General features: G+C 38.9%; 1 protein-coding gene across 1 annotated transcript in view; it reads left to right on the top strand.

The window, feature by feature from the left end:
* The first annotated feature begins 7,579 nt into the window (after positions 1 to 7,579).
* Positions 7,580 to 17,574, top strand: part of PTPRE (protein tyrosine phosphatase receptor type E) — a 139,303-nt gene continuing 129,308 nt past the window's right edge. Inside the window, exon 1 of the mRNA XM_081330118.1 lies at positions 7,580 to 7,614. The gene's annotated coding sequence lies outside the window, so the exon portion shown is untranslated. The remainder of the gene's footprint in view (positions 7,615 to 17,574) is intronic.

The raw sequence follows: 17,574 nt of genomic DNA on the forward strand, positions 1-17,574 counted from the left end.
CTTCCCCGGTGCAACAATCATCATTGCAGGCATTGCATCCTCCTGATGTAGTGACATCGAAGGACTTACAAGATGCTCTTGAAAAACATACCCAGGTAATCTTGAAATCAATTTTGGAATCAATGGGTGATAAATTTGCACAGATGGAGGAGAAATTGAAGAAGTTGGAGGAGAGAATGGAGGAGAGGATGGAACAGAAGTACAGGGTGATGAAGGTAGACATCTTGTCTTCAGTGTATAAAGTGGCTGAATGTGTGGAAGATTTGGAGGAAAAAGTTAAAGATTCGACTCAAAAGAATGCCATATTAGAAGCAAAAGTATTGGAGAATGAAGATTTAAGAGACAAAATGGATAGAGAATTAAGTCTTGCTCAATATTTCCAGATGCAGTTTGCCATTAGAATCAGAGGTTTAAAGGAAAATATTAAGGAAGATCTAAAGCAGCTGGTTTCTGAGGCTCTCGAAGTGGTATTGAATCAGCCAGCATCTGAAATAAAAGGAGGCATGGATAAAGTGTATCGTGTGAACTCATGGATTGCTAGACAGAGAAAGTTGCCTAGAGATGTGGTGGTTTATTTTGCAAAAAGGGAAATTAGAGATGAAGTTATACAAGCTGCCTATGATACTAAAGTCGTGATTGCTGATCAAGAAGTTCTGGTTCTAAAAGAAATTCCTCCAAAGATTTTAAGGAGAAGGAAGGATTTTACATTTCTTGTGCAAGAGCTCAAGCAACGAGATATAAGGTTCAGATGGGAGATTCCAGCTGGGTTGATGGTGATGCATGAAGGTAAAAGATATCGTCTGGTTACTGTGATGCAAGCGCGTGATTTTTACAATAATGTTTTAAAAGCAACCCCACTAACACTTCTGGAAGCTGCAAAGGGATCTGGAGAAGGAGAATATCAAGAGGCTGAAGATGGACAGACAGAGGAGAATGGTGCTGGAGGAGATCAAGTTATAACACTTTTGGATGATCCTAGAGAACAGAGGGTGACGCGTGCTGCTTTAAAACGATCAAAAAAGATAAAAGAGCAAGATCAGCAGAAGTCTATGGAACTTTCACAACGTACTTACAGCCAAGTAGTGGGAGGTGGGAAAAGATTTGGGTGAGGAATGTAAAATTTATATAAGTTTGAAATCTAAGAGAGAATTTTTACAAAATGTTTTATAGATGGTATTTAGATTTTAAAAAGCTAAGCATGTATCTGAATTATTAGCCTAAATGTTGGAGGTGCGGTGATAAAGACGTAATATATTTTCATATTTTCATATATGGTAGACTTGTAAAAAGGTTAAGGCTTTTTGGATAAAAGTCTGATGGAATATACTAAGTTGATGTTGAATTTAATTACGGCAGCAAGACTTTTGATAGGATAGTACTGGAAAGAGGAACTGCCGACCATAGAAGAGTGGATTTTAAAGGTTTCCGACCTGGTCGAAATGGTGAAGATTTCGGCCTATTTGAAAGATTATTCGTAGGAACGCTATATTACGGAAGGGAGAAAATGGCTTGAGTTTACTCAGAATAAGTATAGGGTTAAGAAGTTTTATATTTGAATAAGTCTTCTTTCTTTGTTTTTTTTTTCTATATTAGTTTTTTATATATATATTTATATATATTTAATATTACTAAGGTCTGTTTTATCCTATATAAGCTAGAGAGTGATAGATTTTAGAGTTTATGGTTGTTAGTATATGGTTGTTTATGATTGTTTTTTTTATATATACCTTGTATTTAGCTCTGGGAAGTCGGGGGGGAGGGGGGGAGGGGGGAGAGGAAGGGGGGGAGGGAGAAGGGGGGGAGGGGGGATTTTTTTAAGGGAAAAATTGTCTGTTAAAACTTTTCAATTAAAAAAAAAAACAGTGATAACGAATCCTAGTTAATAAGCATAAGCAGTATGTAACATGTCATTCTCAAAAAAGGCTAAGCTTGCCAATGAGCCAAGACAGCAAGACAGAAGTCCAGAAATTTAAGTGATAAACAATAGCTAAGTTTTCTGCTTTAGTAAGCATAATCAGGGTGGCATAATGGCTCAGCAGATATAATGTTGGGCTTGTCAGCTGGAAAGCTGAGAGTCAAGATTTGAGACCCAAGCACTGCACAATTTTCTGACACTAGCTCCTGCCAACCTAGCTGTTTGAAAGCATGCAAATGCAAGTAGATAAATAGATACTGCTTTTGCAAGAAAAGTTACAGTATTCCATACTTTTGTGCCAGCCACATGATGATGGAAGCAGCTCTCAGACAATGCAGGGTCCCTCGGATGAGAATCAGAGATGAGCACTGTCTCTTTGAGTCGGTCATAACTGGACAGGGGAAACCTTTAAGCTTTAAGTATAATCAATTTCGCAAAAACAGTGAAATTTACTCTTGAATACCACGTAATCTGTCATTAATAAAATATGAGATTATGGATTTAAGAAAATATTTTTAATATCTCCCCCTTGAACCTAGGTTTTTGCATTATACTATTAATGTTGTATTCTGAATACAGAATTAGTTGGTGTTGGGATAGCAGACTGTCTGAATCCATAGTTTGTTTTTGATTATTTGATTGCATGGTTTTATTTATGGCTGCCTGACTTACTTCTGATGGTGTCTATTGTGCCAACCCTAAATCATAAAGATGCAAAATTAGAGCAAATAGAAAAGATGGATTTGATCAAGGAAGCCAATATAATAGCTATTCTGACTTATTTCTGTACTTTTCAAGTCATTGGCTCAAACAAAGGATATCATTAACCACAATAAATGTTCAGAGTTCATGGCTGATACAAAGCTAACAAATGGGATTTCATATCTTCCAATCACTTACTTCTGAGTCACGTTCAGGCAAACATTAGATAATTTAGTAGTAACCAGAACAACTTCAATAGGAAGTGGTGTTTTTTTTGCAAAACATAATATTAAATGTTATGCAGCAGTTGCATATCATTGGAGTAGTAAAGAATCTCATTTATGCATAATAAAGTTACTCACAAAATATGTGTGGGACTTGATATCATACATATGGATGGGAAAGAATATATTACATAGATTTTATTGGCATAGCAACAAATAATTTTGCTGATTCAATCACCATCTTAATTTTAAAAAGACCAATAAATTCACTAGTACCATCACACATTCTTTAAAGGGCTCATGACATATGCACAAATACCCATATAGTATAAGTGTATGGATTGTCAGATTTGAAGGAGAAAGATGAGTGAAAGGTAACAATCATTCTTCACGTTTTCACTGTGTTTTACATTGCTAAAACTTTTGAATGCTTAAAACAAGGGTCCCCAACCCCTGGTCCACAGAGGAACCAGGCCTTACGAGCAGTGGGCGAGCACACAAAGTTTCATTTGTGTATGTGAGGGACTAGGTTGTGTGCACAAAATCGTCCCCTCTCCCCCTGCCACCATTGCTGCCTTTCACAACTGCCTGTGTGTGGCACCAGAAAGGTTGGGGGCCTCTGCCTTAGAACATCTTATCACAATTTCCTTGCACAATCATCATTCTTTCTCCCTCTCTCTCACACACACATACACTTATTCACAGGTACATATTTCAGCAGGTCAGAGTTCCAGATCTTTTCTTAAAAAAGTAATAACTACCATTCTAGTTTTCTTTATGAGAAAAGTAAGAACATTGTAAAATTACATCTAAGCATAATTATTTTCCTAGCAACAATTGTACACAAGAACAAAAAGAGACTGGATTCTTTAAGTCTGCATTTTTAAAAATGCTGATATGCAAGAAAATCCTATAGAACTTTTTAGAATGGGGTTTTGATTATGTTAAATATACTTGTAAATCATCCTATGGAGAACAGTAGGCCAGTCTGCTTTGCATCTGCTAGGATAAAATTAGTGCAAAATTCATCAAATTTATTCAAGCCAGAGGGCAAGGCAGTAATGTTCTTGAACAGAAAAAGAGATCCAAAACTATGATAAATTGACGGAAAAATAAAAGTTTTTTTTTTCCTGAGACGATACTGCTCCAGAATATAGGTCATGGAATGAATAATGTGTTAATGAAATTATCTATTAAATGCCTCCTGTTTTTCCATCGCCAAATATTTGCACACACAAAACAAATTTTAATGCGTGTGCCTGGTGGAATAGTCTAAAGACATGCTATAGCCATTACCTATTTATAAACACTACACAATAATAATTTATTGTTTTTTAAAATTTATATGTATTGAATATTCTACACAAAATAAAAAGCTAATCTAAAGGAAATGACAGAAAAGAAAAAATAAAGCCATGAAAGAAAAGAAAAAGCTATGCAAGGGGGAAAACAGCAAGACGCAAAACTAAAGTTATGAAATACAGTGGCTTGACTTTCCTTACAACAGGTATTAACAAACTTGTTATCTCCCCCTGCCTTAACTCTTATAGAAATCCCTTCAAAGGTACTCTCATGTAATAATAATTAATAATGGTGATTGGAAGCTACAGGCATAGTGATGAAGAAATAGCTCAACCTTTGATCCACTTTCAATCCATCCTAAAAAATATGTCAGTGGGAAGAAGCAGCTGTTCTTTTCTCTACTGGTGAAGTAATTCTTTTCCAATGATCTTTTCCAATGAGTCCTCTCTTCTCATTTGGTAGCCAAAGTATTGGAAAAGACCAATTGGATCATTGGAAAAGACTCTGAGGTTGGGAAAGATTGAAGGCAAAAGGAGAAGGGGATGGCTGTGGATGAGATGGTTAGATAGTCCCATTGACCCAATGAACATGAATTTGGGAAAACTCCAGGGGACAGTTGAGAACAGAAGGGCTTGGCATGCTGTGGTCCATGGTGTTGTGAAGACTTGCACATGACTTAACGACTGAACAACAACAAAGTAATTTTTAATGAAGAAAGAAAAAAAATGAACACAGAGAACTTTGTCTAGCTAAAAGACATAAAAATGGAATTGCAAAGTGACTTTAGAATTTGAGATGGGGAATGGAGAAAAACATACTAGAAATAATCATAACTTTGAAGAAACTGTGGCCGGATAGACTTAGATTGTGAGAAAGAACAACAGTGTTTATGCATTTCTAAGCACAGTCCAACCCATCTTCAGATCTGCGCACAGGTAAAGGGTTTATGCATTATTTCTGTAACCATGGTTTTCAAATAGGCCACACTTCATCATTTGCAAAGCACAATATGTGAACTCAGCTAGGAGAATCAAAGCATAATTTGTTGGTTGTAGATCAAAAGATGCTTTGGATAAAACATTAATAGGGTTTGAAAAGATATGTATGTGAATTTTTGACACGGAGATGTTTTCCCTAATTATTCTTTCCAATTTCCTTTTGACTTATACCCTTGCATCTTGGCCAGAAGCAAGCCTAATTCATACAGTAAGTAGACATGAGGAAAATGCTTTTTTACAACATTCTGGATCATACGATCTGTATCCAGCAGGATATAAAGATGTAAGAAAAACAACAGAAAATGAAACACACAAATTGGATAAAGACAGTATTTACAATAGAACTGTAAAAAACAAGTTTATTATATACATGTACAGAATTCTTTGGACAAAGAAATAGACTGATGTTTTGAACACTTGCTTATTGTCTAGAGCTGAAGTTCAGTGTGACTCCTAGTGATATGCATGGTTTGACGGTGCTTTTTCCCCGGGATATATTCATCTTCCAAGTCTAGTCAATAATTCTTGGTAGAGAAACTTGTCTGGGCCTGGAAGCAAAGTGGAGCTGAATTTTGTTAGTACTTTGAAGGGGAAATGCCAAAGCTGGATTGTAAAGTCAAATGAACCCCTCAGAAGAAAGCAGTGGCAAATGACGTCTGTTTCCTGTCAAGAAAAGCTCCACGGATGGAGTCAGCACCAGTAAGCTGGTCTCAATAGGCCTTGATTTTTCCAATCCAGCTACTAAAGGAAAACTGGGCTTGGTTTCAGAAATCAGCCCAAGTTGTGCTGTTAAGAGTAATGTAAAAAATAATAATTCTTTCTCTTCTCTTTCATATCCCCTACTTTATAGGCTCAGTTTGGAAGATCATATAGGAGCCGTGGCCAGGGGGGCTTTTGTCCAGGTTCGCCTGGTGCGCCAGTTACGGCCCTATCTGGACCGAGATGTGCTACGCACAGTCACCTATGCGCTCGTGACCTCCCGGCTAGACTACTGCAATGCTCTCTACATGGGGCTGCCCCTGAGGTCCTCTCGGACAGTGGCGTAGCGTGGGTTGTCAGCACCCGGGGCAAGGCAAGTAATTTGCACCCCCCCTCCCCCAGATAGTCCCTCGTTCTCTCTCCGCACCGCACCGCACGCCTGGCACCCCCTCTCCACAGTGGGTGGTGACCCGGCGGCTCGGATCGGATTCGCACAGCCAGCACTGCAGTGAGAGAGAGTGAGTGAGCCAGGCAGGGGCAGAGAGCTGCGAGTGCGAGCGCGCCCCCCCAGATGTTGTGCCCGGTGCGGCCGCCCCCCCTGCACCCCCCACGCTACGCCACTGCTCTCGGAGGCTTCAGCTGGTGCAGAATGCAGCCGTGCGAGTTGTGATGGGAGTCTCCCGATACTCCCATGTAACACCTCTTCTCCGCAAGCTGCATTGGCTTCCAGTTGCCCTCCGGGTGAGATTCAAGGTGCTGGTGATGACCTATAAAGCCCTAAATGGCATGGGCCCGGATTATCTGAGGGACCACCTGCTGCCAGCGTCAATTTCCCATTGTCCTGTGCGCTCCCACAGGGAGGGCCTCCTCAGGGTACCGCCGGTCAAGGATTGCCGACGGGCGATCCACAAGGGGAGGGCGTTCTCTGTGTGCACGCCTGCCCTATGGAATCAACTGCCAACGGAACTCCAGACTGCCCCTGACCTTCGTTCATTTCGCCGGGACCTAAAAACCTGGCTCTTTGAGCTATCTGGTCTGGACTGAGGGGTTTAATGTTTTTAAATTGTGATTTTAATTTTTGCGGCTAGACTTAATTTAATTTTATTTTAATTTTATATTGGATTGTTTTTAAATTTTTGCCTTGTAAACCGCCCTGAGTCCTTTGGGAATAGGGCGGTATATAAACCGAATAAATAAATAAATAAATAAATAAATAAATAAATAAATAAATAAATAAATAAATAAATATTAGGCAAGGAAGCGTTTTTAGATGAATATCATCACCCACCCACCCAGTTGTAAGAGAGAAACACGTCTCCTTCCATTCAGCCGTTTAAAAGTGGGCCTCCCTCTCTCGGTGCAGTCTCTTCTTCCTGGCTGTCCTGTCAAAGGTGCGAACAGGTTGCTCCCGCTCCTGCTGTTCTCCAGGCGCCTTCCCAGGCAGAGCAGGTCGGCATCTGCAGCTGCTGCAATGGCGTCTCTCCGACACCAGGAGGCTCCCCTGCTCCGCTGGCACCGCCTCTGAATTTCGGCTGCACACACAGGCAAGGCAGGCAGGCAGGCAGGCAGGCTGGCGAGGGAGACCGGAGGAAATTTCCTGCTTGGTTGCGAGAACGAGGTTCCTGCAGCTGAGCCGGGTAGGGTGAATGCCAGGGCGTCCCCTGCTTGTTGCCGCCGCCGCCGCCTCAGCCTCAGTTCGCAACCGGCGGGGTGAGGAGGGTATGAGGAGGAGCCGGCGTGCCTCGAGGAGCCGAGCTGGGCGAGTCCCTGGAAGGTAAGCGAAGCGAGCAGGCGGCGGGACACGAGGCCGGGTGGCCAAGCAGGGCTAAGGGGTTCAGACTGGCCGCCGCCTAAGCTCTCCCCCCGCCGGGAGTCAGGCCAGCTCGGGCTGTTTTTCCTCAGCGCAGCCGGCGGCGGCGGCGGCGTAATCGGGGCACAGAACAGGCAGCGCGGCTGCTTTCTCCCACTCAGCCCGGTGTCGCGCCCGGCCACGGACCGAATCGACCCCTCCTTCCCTTCGCCGCAAAGAGGCTCCGGCTGCCTTGGGGCAAAGCGTGCCCCGGCAGAGAGGCTGCCGAGGAGGGGAGAGAGAGGCTGGGTGCCCGTGTGCCCACCTTGCCTCCGCTTGCTTGGCTGCCCGCCCGCCCGAGGTGGGAGTGCGAGGAACGGAAATGGCATTTCCCTTGGCAAAGAAAGCGCCATGAAGGAGGGAAGCCAAAAGCAGTTCCCGGGCAGGTGGCGGGCGGGAAGGGAGGAGAGTCGTCCGGTGAATTCGAATGAAACGCGGTGCGGTGGGGTGGGGTGGGAAGAGGCTTGCCATGGTAAATGGAAAGGTCTTTACTTGAACAAAAATGAAGTTTAGGGATTTCAACAGGGTCACATCACATCCCTTTTATGGCAGGGGTCTTCAAACTTGGCCCTTTTATGACTTGTGGACTTCAACTCCCAGAATTCCTCAGCCAGCATGGCTGGCTGAGGAATTCTGGGAATCGAAGTCCACAAATCATAAAAGGACCAAGTTTGAAGACCCCTGCCTTATGGGTTCCTCCTGCGTTATACCTCAGTCACGAGAAGAGGAATTAAAAGCCAATTCGCGTTTAAACTACAGTGAGGGGGGTAACCTTTGGTATCAAAGCTAGCATTTTGTTTAGCCATTCTGAGCGCTTAGGGCAGGGGTCGGCAACCTCGGCTCTTTTATGACTCGTGGACTTCAACTCCCAGAATTCCTGAGCCAGCTATGCTGGCTCAGGAATTCTGGGAGTTGAAGTCCACGAGTCATAAAAGAGCCGAGGTTGCCGACCCCTGGCTTAGGGTATTTGCATGTAGCCATGGAACTATTGGTAAATAATTGTTTTCTGAGCGTTAGAACAATTAATCAGTGGAACGACTTGCCTCCAGAAGTTGTGGGAGCTCCAGCACTGGAAGGTTTTTAAGAAGAGACGAGACAACCATTTGTCTGAAATGGTATAGGGCAGGGGTCTTCAAACTTGACCCTTTTATGACTTGTGGACTTCAACTCCCAGAATTCCTCAGCCAGCTTGCCTGGCTGAGGAATTCTGGGAGTTGAAGTCCACAAGTCATAAAAGGGCTATGTTTGAAGACCCCTGGTATAGGGTTTCCTGCCTGAGCAGGGGGTTGGACTAGATGACTTCCAAGGTCCCTTCTAACTCTGTTATTCTGTTCTGTTATTGGAATGCTACTTAAAGGGCAGGGAAAAAAATGTTCTCACAAGCAACCTTCTAAGGTAGTTCACTCCATCCACTCAGTGGGGAGAAATAATGGGCAGTGGTGTGAAATTGGAATGGAGGCATTTACATCACCTTCCTATGCACACTTACTTCCTCAGAAGTACATACGTATTCAGTAGTGAAGTTTCCCTTTTAAGTGACTTTAAGATGGTGCATCCATAAATGTTGGGCTGGGGAACTTAGCAGTCTAATGCTTTCAGTTTCTGCATCTGAGGTTTTGAGGTGTGAATGCTGGCTCCAGTGAGACACATTCTATACAGTGCTATGCTTACATGCTAATTCTCACTAGATTAATTACTGTATTACTTTGAAATTCTCTGAGATTAACTACCATATTACTATGAGATGGCCAGGTTAACAGTGGCACCCCATTTGATTAATAGCATCTCTCATTTTGGCTAAATAAGGGAGGTTTGGGGGCAGTTAACAAAGATACATTTCTAGTATGGCTTTTGGCCGAGTTGGAGTTTTTAATTGTTATTCATCTCTTACATCCTAGGAAGGTATTTTTTTAATATAAAATTTATTTTAGTTTTTAGTTTAGCCTATGGTAAGCACCTATTTGATATGCTTTGGTTGCATTTCTTTTCTTGTGTATTGAACACAATGTGTGAAAAATCTTTATATTGATTTGTGGAATTTATTTTCTCAGTGCTTTTCTCTGGAATGGAGAAGTCTGGGTTTAGATGAGTAATGACTGAGATTCAGTACTGTACTATTGTTCTGCTAGATCTTGGGTCTCCTGGATAGAGAATCATTTAGATGGTTACAGGTTAATTTAATTGCCACTTTCTAGTATATTCTGTGTTATAATAAATAATATATCTCACAATACATTTTGGATGTACATTACCACATATCATCAAAAAATACTGAAATAAATTGAAGATGATTGACCTTATAGACCAAACCTGTTTATTTGTGATTATTAAATCTTGGTGTTTCTATATAGCATACTACGCAAGGTATTTATTCAGCCTTGAAGAATCCTTATAAGTCTATGTTTCATATTTTATTTTAATATTGCCCCTCCCCAAATGCTTAACAAGCTGGTATGCATTTTATAATTACCTCTTTGAAGGGTTAAAACAGTGCAACAACAATGTCATTAATATGATCGTTTTAGCAGTTGCTGTTAAAAATCAGCAATTTTTTAGGAGGGAAAGAGAAAGGGAGCAACATGTAGTATTCAAGTTGCCTATTCTTGATTTAAGACTTGATAATCATACATTTGAAAAAGTACCTTTATCTGATTACTACAACTAACTTGTAAGTGCAGGAATACACATTAAAGACTGTCAAACTCAGTTTCTGTCTGAACCCTGTTTAACTCACCATTTCTTTAGATAATTGTTTTTCCTCTTTATTGTTATTATAGTTAGGGTTTTTTTTTCTATGTGGCTGTCTTGAAAAACACTTTTACATTCTTCTTGGTCTTTTCAAGGCTAAATATAGTGAGCTCCTTCAATCATAATTTCCAGTTTGCAAATGAAAAACTAAGGATTAAAGTAAATGTTTATGCCTGAAGCTGGTCATACCCACTCAGGTTTGTGATCTTCAGAGCTATAGGCTTCTAAGACAGAATCTATACAAAAGTTTGGGAATGCCAATAATAAACTTTTTTTAAAAAATACTCTTCTGTGCTATTTTCCACAGAATCAATGGTAAAAGTTACTTACTATTAAATTTATATGCTGCCCACCTCACTCTGAAAAGCAACTCTTGTCTCTTGGCATGGTTTTGTAGACTGCAGTATTGGAAGAAGTGAGTTATGTGGAATAGGACTAGACATAAGCCCTATGTGGTGGTGTTGGAGATATATTTTGTAAGGTGAAAGTTTTATATAAACTGAAGAGAAACCAGAGTATTTAGTAAATGTCAGATGGTGTTAGAGATTGGCTTTGGAAATAGCCATGTATTTTTGTAATATTTGATAGTGGTCTGGGTTTTAGTTCTGTCCTTTTGTAATAAATTATAGAACATAGAAAATTGACTTCAGGATTACAACTATATGGGGAATGTAAACTGGATAGAGAATCATTTAGATGGTTACAGGTTAATTTAATTGCCACTTTCTAGTATATTCTGTGTTATAATAAATAATATATCTCACAATACATTTTGGATGTACATTACCACATATCATCAAAAAATACTGAAATAAATTGAAGATGATTGACCTTATAGACCTAACCTGTTTACTTGTGATTATTAAATCTTGGTGTTTCTATATAGCATACTACGCAAGGTATTTATTCAGCCTTGAAGAATCCTTATAAGTCTATGTTTCATATTTTATTTTAATATTGCCCCTCCCCAAATGCTTAACAAGCTGGTATGCATTTTATAATTACCTCTTTGAAGGGTTAAAACAGTGCAACAACAATGTCATTAATATGATCGTTTTAGCAGTTGCTGTTAAAAATCAGCAATTTTTTAGGAGGGAAAGAGAAAGGGAGCAACATGTAGTATTCAAGTTGCCTATTCTTGATTTAAGACTTGATAATCATACATTTGAAAAAGTACCTTTATCTGATTACTACAACTAACTTGTAAGTGCAGGAATACACATTAAAGACTGTCAAACTCAGTTTCTGTCTGAACCCTGTTTAACTCACCATTTCTTTAGATAATTGTTTTTCCTCTTTATTGTTATTATAGTTAGGGTTTTTTTTTCTATGTGGCTGTCTTGAAAAACACTTTTACATTCTTCTTGGTCTTTTCAAGGCTAAATATATTGAGCTCCTTCAATCATAATTTCCAGTTTGCAAATGAAAAACTAAGGATTAAAGTAAATGTTTATGCCTGAAGCTGGTCATACCCACTCAGGTTTGTGATCTTCAGAGCTATAGGCTTCTAAGACAGAATCTATACAAAAGTTTGGGAATGCCAATAATAAACTTTTTTTAAAAAATACTCTTCTGTGCTATTTTCCACAGAATCAATGGTAAAAGTTACTTACTATTAAATTTATATGCTGCCCACCTCACTCTGAAAAGCAACTCCTGTCTCTTGGCATGGTTTTGTAGACTGCAGTATTGGAAGAAGTGAGTTATGTGGAATAGGACTAGACATAAGCCCTATGTGGTGGTGTTGGAGATATATTTTGTAAGGTGAAAGTTTTATATAAACTGAAGAGAAACCAGAGTATTTAGTAAATGTCAGATGGTGTTAGAGATTGGCTTTGGAAATAGCCATGTATTTTTGTAATATTTGATAGTGGTCTGGGTTTTAGTTCTGTCCTTTTGTAATAAATTATAGAACATAGAAAATTGACTTCAGGATTACAACTATATGGGGAATGTAAACTGAATTATAGATATGACTGCCAACCTATGTGGCAAGTTTATCAGCCAGTGTGTTCATATAGCACTGTTATGAATTCCTGTTGAAAATCAGGAGTGATACCTTTCATCTGTGTCCTAGGGCTGCTTAAATCTTTCAGTATAGAGCAATCTACTACTATCTGTTTTGAGCAATCTGTTATAGTGTTACTTAATGAGTTGTTCTTGTGATTTATGAGAATTTTATGTTTCCAATACTTTTCAAAGCTACCTATTATCTGGATAGGAGTTGTCCCAAAATTTGGAAGTTGCTAGCTAATTTTGATAGATGCATGGTATGAATTTGTAATTAAAAGTGGGAGCAGTAATTAGTGAGAAATCTATATTTTATGATTTTTATGATATGTTTGGGTTTCTATGCTTTGTTTTATGCTGATTGTTGTGAGCCCCTGACTTCAGGATTTTGATAACAAACAAGTAAATAAATAAAAGAATAAATTTAAAGTAGCATTTTATCTTTATATTCATAAATTTCAAGTATGCTGTCCAATTAAGAAGTAATTTATATATCTGTGTTTATTTTACAATTACATCTTGTAAAGCAAAGTTAAGATTATTGTGTGTGTCACTGAAAGCAGAAATTGTTCATTTTTGCATTTCATCAATTCCTGGTATTTAAACTCCCTTAGTACTGCACTAAATAAACTTACCCTGTTGAGTAGCATATGATACTTAGGGGCATTAATGTGACAAATGAATTTAATTAAATCTAGTGGCATCCTTGCCGCATATGTCTAATATGAATACTTATTTTTATACTAGCGTTACAGGTGTTTTCTTGGTTGGAAAAAAATGAGACACATTAATATTTACCAGTGCAACATTATAGTTTCATTTTGTTTATGGATGAAATAATGGCAAGATTATAACTGACGCATATTTTTAAAAAATATTCTGTATCTTTACTATACAAGCCATAGTGAACTATAGTGTAATAATAAAGATTATAATGAAGCAAAAAGGGTGGCTTGAAGAAACTTGGTAAGAGAAAAATGCTTATAATCTCAGTGTATATCTAGCCAATTCTGTTTTATATAATTTCTTGAATTTGTAAATAAAACTTACTTTCTCTGTTTTAGCTTAGTCTTTAAGTAGAGATGCATCCATTAAATATTTAATTCTAAGAGCTTTGGAGTACCTGGGCAAAAATGAATACCGGTAGTCAAATTTGATGAAGTAACAAAACATTTCTTTTCTGAAAGAAGTTCTTGATGATGATGATGATGTTGGAAGGGACCTTGGAGGTCATCTAGTCCAACCCCCTGCTCAGGCAGGAAACCCTATTCCATTTCAGACAAATGGCTGTCCAGTCTCTTCGTAAAAACTTCCAGTGTTGGAGCATTCACCACTTCTGGAGGCAGGTTGTTCCACTGGTTAATTGTTCTAACTGTCAGGAAGTTTCTCCTTAGTTCTAGGTTGCTTCTCTCCTTGATTAGTTTCCATCCGTTGCTTCTTTTTCCTGCCTTCAGGTGCTTTGGAGAACTGCTTGACTCCCTCTTCTTTGTGGCAGCCCCTGAGATATTGGAACACTGCTATCATGTCACCCCTCGTTCTTCTCTTCATTAAACTAGACATACCCAATTCCAGCAACCGTTCCTTATATGTTTTAGCCTCCAGTCCCCTAATCATCTTTGTTGTTCTTCTCTGTACCCTTTCTAGTCTCAACAACTTTTTTACATCGTGGTGACCAAAACTGGATGCAGTTTTCCAGGTGTGGCCTTAACAAGGCATTGTAAAGTGGTATTAATACTTCACGTGATCTTGATTCTATCCCTCTGTTAATGCAGCCTAGCACTTCTTTAAGAAAAGCCCAAACCAATTTTTTCATTGGTTCTTTGCTGAACTTGAAATTCTCATGATTCATAGGGATTAAAACGAAGGGGATGGAGATGGGAAGATCACTGCAAAATAATAAGAGAACTACACATTACTGTTCTGAAACCTTGTTTAAATTTGCATTGATTTCTGTCCTGTTCTTGGCATTTAAGTGTTATTAGTGCCAAATAAACAGGTGGCTGAGAAAGGTAAACAAGAGGACCATGCATGCATCCCTATCCTTGTTGAGGTCTACTGTTCTGATTGCTTGAGCATAAATTCATTTCTCCATATGATCTAAAAGTCAAATCACAGTTTGCATGGAGAACAAATGAATATATAATTCACTTTCAGGCTTCAGCTAAATATATGCAGGTTAGGAAAGAACTGCAGGATTAGTCCCATAATCCCTTAGTCAAGGGATTATTTAGATGAACACCTAAATAGAATCATCCAGTTTCCTATAATATTAGGTGTTTCACTAAATAATGCAAGTGTCCACCAGTATATTCCCCAAGTGTTAGGCAAGTATGTGTCGATAAATTACAGTAGCTGGGCATGCATTTATGCTGTTCTCTGGACTTCACGCATTGTGATAATCTGAAGACTTGTTGAAATTGCAAGTCTTTCATCTAGTATTAAGTCACAAACAATGGTTTCTAACGTGCAAAGTTTGGATCCACAAACATTGTTAAATAAAAGCTAAAGATGCCTGGTTTGGATTAGCACAGAATGGGAATAATTTAGCATTATATGTAAGCAATCATGGTCCTTTGAATGGCCTTTTATAATTTTAAATAAATGTATAGTTTTCTATAGGTAGTTCTTGACTTATGACTGGTTGCTTAGCGACTGCTTAAGTTTATGACCAACCATCTAAAAGGAACTTATGATCCTATTTCAAAGTTCTGACATTGCTATCTCCCCAGTCACTTGACCAAATTTTTGGCACTCAGCAACTGGCCTCCCTTTATGGCTGTTTGCAGCAGCCTGCAATCACATGACCATGATTTACAGTGGTTTGCATTTATTTCTGGTTTTGCACAAAAACTGCCCCATACAACAATGGGTCTGCTTAACAACTGTGGCGTTTACTTAAAGGTTGTAAAATCAGATCTGGTCATGTGGTGACCCACTTTACAATCATATCGACTTATGACTATAATTGCCAGGCTCACATACTGTTGTAAATCGAGGACTGCCTATACTGTGCGTGTTTGATCAGAAATGAATTCCATTTAACTGGTTTTCTTAAATGTAGCTAAGGATGGATTTGAACACAACCTTGACTTTCAGGTGTAATGTGGGGAAGGAGTCAGAGCGTGGACACATTAATGCCAAAGGAATAAGATATTCTGTCCTATATATTTATACTATTTTAAATTCTATATACTTGTTTTCATCTGATGGTTGCAACAGTGAGGATGTAGTAATAATTTTTTAATTTGGATATTGACTATAATCCTTGGTGCATAATATATATGTTATGCTATAATAATCAGTAGAGCTACTTTATGAGCTGTTCTGAATACTAAATGTCATATACCTACGTTCTCAGGTTAACTATTATGGAAATCTTTCATTCTGTATTTATCAGAAGAAGAGAAATGCTTGGGGTTCTGCAGCAAATAAGCCAATACTTCACAGTTATCACAATATCATTGTGATTTTAAAGGAATCTGCCAAGTGTGCAATATTGCTTCTTTTCCTGTTTCGAAAGAGGACTCAATTAGCCAGCTTGTGATTATAGGAGGAATAAAACAAGTTTATTATTACATTGGGTTCATTTTGGGAACAGATGTATTCTTGCATAGTGGTTGCTATCATAAAAAGACATGCTGTTAAAATGGGAAGATTAGAAAATCTAGGGTGTAAATTTTATCAGTTTCAATGTATAAGATCATAATGACTGAAATCTGATAAAAAATACTTGAATTCAAGTGGGATAAAAGCAGATATTATTTTGGTCAGATAAGTGGTTCCAGCTTATAAATGATAAGAAATTTCAAATATAAACGTCACTATCTTAAAGCATTTAAATATAGTTTGACAATTTTTTGAGTGGTATACACATGTGGATGCTCACACATAATGACAGCAATAGAGGGGAGGCAAGCACAAAATTTCTATTACTCGGCAACAGCCAAAAAAGCTAATACAATCCTTGGTTGTATAAACAGAGGCATAGAATCAAAATCATGTCAAGTATCAGTATACTGCTTTATAAAGCCTTAGTAAGGTCACAAAATTGGAATACTGCATCCAGTTTTGGTTATCACATTACAAAAAAGGTGTTGAGACTTTGGAAAAAGTGCAAAGCAGAGCAACAAAGATGATTAAAGGCCTGGAGACTAAAACATATGGAGACAGGTTGCAAGATTTTTGGTTTGGCTAGTCTAGAGAAAAGAAGGACTGGGGAGGACATGATAGCAGTATTCCAGTTGCCACAAAGAGGAGGGGGTCACCTTATTTCCCAAAGTATCAGAAGGCAGGACAAGAAACAGTGTATGGAAACTAAAGGGAAGAAGCAACCTGGAATTAAGGAGAAACTTCCTAACAGTGAGAACAATTAACCATTGGAACAGTTTGCTGTCAGAAGCTGTGGGTGCTTCATCACTGGAGATTTTTAAGAACAAACCAGACAGTAATTTGTCTGAAATGGCATCGGTCTCCTGCTTGAGTAGGGGGTTGGACTAGAAGACCTCCAAGGCCCCCCTTCCAGCTCTATTCTGATTGACCTCATAAGGTAAATTCCCCAGTTAAAGAAAAACAGTTTGCAAGGAAGTGAAGATGAAAGTCTGTTGTATATTGTTCTTCCTACCTCTGGATGTGCTTTTTTTTAGCATGCTAATGATGAGTTTTTAACCTCCAGACCTTAGCCCAGACATTCTTAACCACAGCTTAAGCAAAATGGCATGTTACCTTTGCTTGTTCCAGTAATGGAAACATTTGCAAAATTCTTCAGTATAATTTTAATTTTAATTTAATTTTAATTCCATTTATATCCCGCCCTTCTCCGAAGACTCAGGGCGGCTTACAAGCTTAGCAGTAGCCTTCATTCTATGTATATGCCTGCTTATTAGGGCTTTCACCCACCCCCCAGCGGCATTATTACAAAGTCAGCTTAATTGCCCCCAACAATCTGGGTATAGTTGCCATCTGCCAGCTAAACTAATACTTCCTATAACTGAAGCATTTATGGTAAGCCTGTTTAGCTTGTTCTGAGAAGTGTAAAAATAGGCATTAACTAACTGTCATCTTAACAATGGCTATATAAACCAAAAATATAGACAAAGTAATTAAAGTAAAGTAGCTCTGACTAAAGCA

Source organism: Vipera berus (genome assembly GCF_964194415.1).
Source record: "Vipera berus genome assembly, chromosome: 5".
Classification (NCBI taxonomy): domain Eukaryota; kingdom Metazoa; phylum Chordata; class Lepidosauria; order Squamata; family Viperidae; genus Vipera; species Vipera berus.